Source organism: Cebus imitator, unplaced genomic scaffold (assembly GCF_001604975.1).
Source record: "Cebus imitator isolate Cc_AM_T3 unplaced genomic scaffold, Cebus_imitator-1.0 Scaffold11, whole genome shotgun sequence".
Classification (NCBI taxonomy): domain Eukaryota; kingdom Metazoa; phylum Chordata; class Mammalia; order Primates; family Cebidae; genus Cebus; species Cebus imitator.
In genome coordinates this window covers 12007340-12014531 of record NW_016107326.1, presented here as the reverse complement: position 1 = coordinate 12014531, position 7192 = coordinate 12007340, and the positions used below count along the sequence as shown (strand labels likewise).

The 7192-nt window shown below is 44.9% G+C and overlaps 1 protein-coding gene and 1 long non-coding RNA gene across 2 annotated transcripts in view; one reads left to right on the top strand and one right to left on the bottom strand.

Moving 5' to 3' along the window:
* The window catches only part of LOC108281765, a 17484-nt gene extending 11958 nt beyond the window's left edge, over nucleotides 1-5526 (bottom strand). Inside the window, exons 1-2 of the long non-coding RNA XR_001816109.2 lie at nucleotides 5362-5526; nucleotides 4460-4536 (exon numbers count right to left, since the gene is read on the bottom strand). This is a non-coding gene — a long non-coding RNA (uncharacterized LOC108281765). The remainder of the gene's footprint in view (nucleotides 1-4459; nucleotides 4537-5361) is intronic.
* A 117-nt stretch (nucleotides 5527-5643) lies between these two features.
* Nucleotides 5644-7192, top strand: part of DSE (dermatan sulfate epimerase) — a 74600-nt gene continuing 73051 nt past the window's right edge. Inside the window, exon 1 of the mRNA XM_017497441.2 lies at nucleotides 5644-5916. The gene's annotated coding sequence lies outside the window, so the exon portion shown is untranslated. The remainder of the gene's footprint in view (nucleotides 5917-7192) is intronic.

Sequence of the window (7192 nt, the reverse complement as noted above, 5' to 3'; positions counted from 1 at the left end):
TGGAGTGCAGTGGTGTGATCTTGACTCACTGCAACCTCCACCACTTGGCTCAAGCAATTTTCATGCCTCAGCCTCCTGAGTAGCTGGGATTACAGGCACGCACCACCATGCCTGGCTAATTTTTTGTGTGTTTTTAGTAGAGATGGAATTTTGCCATGTTGTCCAGGCTGATCTCGAACTTCTGGGCTCCAGCAATCTGCCCACCTTGCCTCCCAAGGTGCTGGGATTACAGGTGTGAGCCACTGTGCTCAGTCTATTTAGTAAAACTCTATAAAATAGTGGTTCCCAAACTTTTGGTATATTGGAATCACAGAATTTTTAATACCTGAGACATTCTGACTTGACTGGTACAGACTATAGCTGGGGCATCAGAAGTTCTTAAAGCTCTCCAAATGGTTCTAATGTGCAGCAAAGTTTGGGAATCACTGCTTTGTAGCATTCATTCTAACTCTGGCTACGTATTGGAACTATCTGGTACCTTTAAAAGCATATAGGGTGCCTGGACTTCATCACAGAAGGAATTAAATCAGAATTCTGAGAGTGTGTCTGGGCATGGTGTGTTTTTGTTTCTCCCAAGTGATGCTAATATGCAGCCAGGGGTTAGAATTACTATTATAGAATATTGCCAGGACAATCCTTATCTCCTCCTGAAGGGCATAAAAGGCTTGGTTTCCAAACTATTGCAAAAGCTGGCATGACCTCAGTTTTACTTTTAGCAGGGTTGTGAGAGATAGGGTATCATTCACCTTAATTGGTTCAGATCCTGCCTGAAAAACGCCCAGGCATGTTCCAGTCCACATGAGACTGATTCCAAAGGCTCTCACTGACAGCCCCCAGAACCATTCTAAGTTATGACAATAAACACCTATTTATTGAGTTCTCATTATTGGGCGGTATTTTATATACAACATTTTATTTGCTCCTTCCAGAAACTGTATGAAAAAGTATACATATCAAAATCCTACTGATGAAAAGGTAGAACTCAAAGATATTAAATGACTTGCCTGCCTAAGGTCACACAATTAGTGACAGAGAATCTAGATTTCAGGCTTGTTTTGTTCAACTTCAAAGTCCATGCTCTTATTTGATGAACACATTATATTATCCACCGTTGTGTCTAGACTGGGACACAACCACAATCTGAAAACTGAATTCTAATTTAATAAAGATGCCCTCTGCCGGGAAATATAAGGAATGGCTATAGAAATGAAGAAGAGAGTCTCTACCATGAAGGAGCCTATAATATTAAATGATCACTCCTTTTGGTCTATTCAGTAAATCTGAGGAAAAGAATAACATCTAATTTCATTCATTCATGTAGCAAATACCAATAATAACTTTTGCAATTTCAGAGAACAATACGATATTTTGGAAGGCGTTTGGGACACCTTGGATAGTTTATAAGAGGTGATATAAAATCATCCATTTCAAAAGTCGCTTGTCAATGAGTGGCGAATAGCTTTCAACAGAGGCCAGGATACTCAAACAGCAAATGAGGCTTTAGATGCAAAAAGTTAGTCTATGCCAAGTGGTTTAGTGGAAGGATCCTATGTTTTATATAAGAAAACATAATCATATGTGGTCTGAACCACTTATGGCTTGGGAAATTCACTTTAAGGTTCAGAGCCTCTGTTTCCTCACCAGTCAGTGCCTGTGAGGGTAAAAGGAGACACATGTGACTGTGCCTGGTCTATTTCATGACCTATTAGAAGACTGCAAGTCCAGGAAGTATGTACCTGCAGAAGAAATCTCAAATTGTGACTCACAGTTGAGATGGAACTGAATTATGATTAAGAATGTAGGTAAATGTTTCATTTTGTTTTAAAGATGAAAACTAAGCCCAGGAAGCTTGAGTCATCTGGAGATGAAGCAGCTGCAGCAGAGCAGTCTTGGTAATGGAGAAGAGCATGTTACTGCTGAGAAAGGCAGGGAGGCAGGCCTGAGCAAGGAACCTTGGAGAAGCCTCTGGAGAATGCCTGGCCAGGGCTGATCGCTCAGAAATGGAAGGGAAAGCTCAGGAGATTATCACTGAGTCAGTAAGTACAAGTACATGGCAGTATGGCTTTAAGCAAACCAAAATGATCTTATTTCTTCTGTGATCTGAAGATGGGAGAATCTATAGGTGCAGGGCAAGGCAGTTTTACAAATGGAATAATTTTGGCCTGAGAAAGGGGAAAAAAAAAAAAAGCATTTTAAGGATGGAAGCAGATGCATAGTCATGGACCAGCTGACTGGTTGGTAAAACCTAAAAGGCAGATTAAAATTTAGTTTAATAAATTAAACTCAAGGGGAGAACAGAAACCACATACCTGTAACAGCCCTATAATATTGTTAGTCTGTTATTTTAGGCTAAAGCCAAAAAAAACTAAGGACAACAACAACAACAAATACATTTCATTTTGTTCAAACGAGAAGAACATGGAAGGGATGCCTCTGCTTAAGATAAATCAATGACTAAACAAAACTAATTCCCTTTTTTGTCTTCTCTATTATGTAAAGGCAAACCTTTAAATATAAGGGATAAAATAAACTTTCAAAGAGTTAACTGAAAAGATAGGTGAAGAAACTTGTAAGAAAATATGTCCTAGCTGTCTAAAGCTTAACTTCTTCTTGCCTAGTAAATTTCCATCTCGGCAAGGAGGGTTTACCAGTAAGGACTCTCAGCTAGAATCAGCATAGAGGGAGATGAACACTAAAAAACTGGAGGTGGACAAATGGAGTTCCAGTTCTTGCCTTAGTCTGAAACCAAGGCAAGAAACTTTTCACAGATACTGAGCAAAATAACCTATTATTAGAATGACATCTGGGTACTTGAAAAGGCAGGCACAAATTTGCAAACATGAACCAGAATTCACTAAGTAGTCATTTCCTTTTTTTGACAATATTACAGTAGAGCAAAGATATCCAATAGACAAAGCTCCTCTGCTGTCTGTTTGGGGCTGCATCTAGGAGTAAGCGGCCACTGTTTTTTAATCCTTCAGCTAAGGTGACAGTAGGAGTACCCTTTTCTAATTCCTACAAAAGTGCCATGCACCCATGTACACCAGCTGCTACCCTGGGACAACAGACAAAAACAGGACAAGGTAACATGTGGGTCCTCAACTGATAAGAATTTCATCAGTAGCATTTAAATCCAGTGTCAGCTGGCAGAGGAGGGTACCTGAGAATGAGAACTTAAATGATGACATGGCATACAGACTGGATTTACAGAGGTCATGAAATTGAGTTATATCAATGATACCCAACATGTCAACAAGCTAAAAAGCCTAATTTAACACAATAAAATTCAGTAGAATCACAGGTTAAGTGCTGAACACTGCATTGAGTGTAGCTGTCTAGTTCAGTGATTCTCCAATTTAACTTTTAACATTTTAAGATTTTATTTAGTAGATTGTAATATAGGAGTCAACTGGGTAATATTGCTGCCATAAAAGCTCCAAGGATATACTTAGGGAAATACAGTAATTACAAAGCCATTAAACATCTTTCTACTTTGGCACTTGGGTGAAACCTTAAATTCAATTCTTGGAATCAGGGTTTGAGAGAGCTGTTGGCAAAGTAAATCTCCTACTGAAGGCTTTCCTAATGGATGAAGAAAAGCTGATGAAGTTAATATGTACTCAGGTAAATTGAAGTATTCTCCTGTGGAATCAAGACTAGGTGTATTCTGTAGATCCAGACAGCAGAACAGCAGATCCGTTGAGACTTACTGCAATGGGGAGGCCCTTTGCACGAAGTGAATGTCATCCAGAGGCCGATTCACAGGTCGCTCAAAAGCAAAACTGTGGAGGATGTGGGGGTAAAGGGGAGCAAATGGCAGTGAGTACTGCCTCCTTTGAAGAATTCTCAATCCTGGTTGCACTTTGTGATCATATGGGACAGATTTAAAATGCAGATGCTGATGCTTAGACCCTAACCCCAGAGATTTTGATTTGTTGATCTGTGTAGGGGTCCCCATTGGAAAGAATTTATTATAGCTCCCCTGCTGATTCTAAAATTCTAGGTTGGAGAATCACTGAACTAGATATTTGATGAGAGATTATAAGTAAATTAAACCAGATGTTTTTTTCTAAAGTCTCTTTCAAATTTGAGAAGATAAATGGAAATTAACACTTATGGATTACATAGTACAGCTAGGCACTTTCACAATTTATTCTCTCTAGTACTTGAATTCGTATATGTAAATCCCTTAGCACAGTGACCATCTGGTATGGTATAGTAAACTCTCAGTAAACATTAGCTATTTTCATTGTATCCTCTCTACAATTTTTCAACCAACGTATTATTTTTACACTATAGACGAGGAAACTGAGGCTCTAATGTTAGTTTTCCAAGGCCCACAGTAGTAAAAGCAAAGTTTAGATTTGAACAAAACTTAGTTCCAATTTCCAGATCCCTCTTCTCTCATCCACAGTCCTTCCCTAAAGCATCAAGAAGTTCATGCAAATTAGTAGTTTACCTGAGAGACATTTTAAAAATTTAACAGTCTCACTTCCTCTTGACTTGTTTGTAAGGAGTTCCTCTTAAATGCAATTTCTGAAAGAGAAGCATAAATTGAGACATCCACCTTTTTTTATAATATGGCCAAATAGAAGTGAGAACCTCTGAGGACTGGGGAATCGGATGGAGGTACCCTTCAGAACTCAAAGCACTAGGAAGGAAAAATGGAGAAAAGCACTGCTCCCAGTAAAATATCTCCCATTCTAATGGATGGGTAAGTAGCCTACAAATCTTTCACTTCTGTACAATCTAGGTCTGGTAGGTTAATTACATGTACACATGGAGGCAGGGAATTACACCTGAGGTGATGGCCCTGATCATACCTGACATCTCCTTGGGGCCTGGTTAGACCTGGCTGAGTGTGTCTGTACACAGTGGCTGACATCTGGAGAACAGGAGGACACTTTTCCAAGAGGCTGTGACTACCAAGGTTGCAAATGCTCCACCTGCACTGCATGAGGAAAGGGATCTCTCTCTCTCTCTTTCACACACACACACCCCACCTCGTGAGATACATTTCCTCTTGTTAGCTACCTACATTAAATGCTTTGCTCCTGACCTTCTATGATTAAAATCTGTTCAGTTTGCAGGGTTCGATGCGCTTGGATTTAGTGTATTTTGTTGGTACAGTAAAGGACAGAACTTCTTCCCCCACCCCCCAAGTACTACCCTCTCCCACTAACTTCTCTTTGAGAGGAGAGTAAAACCGAATTCTGGAGAAAAGAGGCAGTAACTATTCGGGAGGAGGCGGACAGGAGTGGGTACCAGCCCCGGTAGTAAGATTCTTAACGTTCTCCTCGCTTTCCTCTCCCAGAGTTGTGTGGAAGCATCAGCTCCTCCCCCTGGGCCTCTAAAAGTTACCTTTCCTTTGGGTAAGATTCTCGAACCCGAAGCGTTTGACTCCTAAGAAACTAGAACAAGTTACAGCCAAAGAGGCCTGGCGGGCAGGGGTGAGGGTGGAGACGGGGCCGGGTGGCGGGGAAGGCCGGCGTAGCTGCGAGCGGCGAGTCCCGGGAGAGGAGGAGCGGGAGAAAGCGGGGCGGGCCTGCGGTCGGGGTTCGACCGGGGGAGGGGATCCCCGTTTCCCCCTCCTCATCCTCGCCTCCTCGGGCTCTGGTGACGTTGCGGTTTCCTCCCCTCTCCAGCGGAGCCTCAGCGCCCGCCGCGTCCCTCCCTCCGCCCCTTTCGCCCACACCTACCCGCCCGCGCCAGCCCCGCTCTCAGTAGCGCCGCCGGAGGCTGCAGCAGCGTATCCCGGGGCGCGGCGCCCACCAGCACCCATGGCGCGGCAGGCGCGCAGAGGGCTCGGCTCGGAGGGGGCCGGGAGCCTGGGCGCCCTGGAGTGAGGGGCTTCGGGAGCGGACTCTGGAGGCTGCACAGGCGACGCCGGAGAGGACTGAGCCTCGGCGGGGAGCGGTAAGCGGAGGGGCGCGCAAGGGGCGAGCTGGGGTGCGCGGAGCAACTTTCTTCTGGAGTTTCGGGCGGGGAGCCCGCCGGGCTGGCGCGGCGCGGGCGGGAGACGGACAGCCACGTCCCCGGTTGAGAGCGGAGCGCCGCGGGCTGAGCGCCCGGGCCCGGCTCGGCTGGGCTCGGAGAGAGCGCCTGACGCGTGAAGCCAGAGCCGCGGGCTTCCCGGGCGGCTGAGCAGCCTCCGGGGGCGGCTTTTCGCCCCTCCCCACCCCCTTGAACGCCGAGCACCGAGCCGGGAACACGCTGAGAGCCTGGAGATCGCATTCCGTGAGTCGGATCTGGCCGGCCCAGCCGCGATTTCCTCGACAGCCCACGGGGCCTCGGCTTCAGTCTACCGGGTTGGGCGGCACAGCATCGCGTCCTCCTTTCCCTCCGTACCCCAGCCATTTGGGGGCTGGGGAGGCGGCGGCGGCGTGTGTGCCGATCCTGGCGCTGGCAGTGGTACTTTGCGGCTGCGGAAGCAGAGGAAGAGCGTCCCAAGCCTCTCCCAGACGCTGGATTCCAGCGCTTCTTGGCTCCGCCGGCGCTCGGAGAAATTGTTAGTAAACCTCATCCCGAGGCAGCCCCGGGAGGGGAGGAGTCGTGGGCTTGACTCACAGACTGGGAAGCTCTGAAAGCATTGCCACATGGGCTCGAGTCTGTCGGGGCTGGAATCTGAGCTAAGTTTGTGACCTGAGAACCTTTTCGTTTTCATCGCTTCTTTAAGGCAGCAGTTTCCTCCTAGGCCGGCTGGCATTCAGATGGAAACCCAAGCCTTTGGTTAAAATCAGGAGGTGAACCTCACTTACCTGGAATTCTTTAGGTCAGGCAATGACGCGTTTAGTTCTAGGAATCTTCTCGTAATAAAGTTCTTTTAAACAATTTTTTCGTGGGTTATAGTTTAGAAAGTCATGGTTTAGCATTGTTAATTAAATGTGTGAAAGATCTTCTCAGACATATTGTCAGTATTTTTCACATTATAGAATTTAAGCTTTCAATAATTCCCGTTTTTAAAAGAAATTCCTCAATGTTAATCTCTATGTGAAATGGTGATATACAATATTTTATGGAGTATTCTAACTGTATTACTAAGTGAGATCACAAAAACCCTAATGTGCCAACGAGAAAATAAAATGTAGGATTATCTGAGTATTTGTTTCATGCAAATACTTAGATTTCTGTATCATGACCTCTTCCTTTGAGGGCCATGATACAGATATAAGTTCTTTTTTGAAGTGTGTAG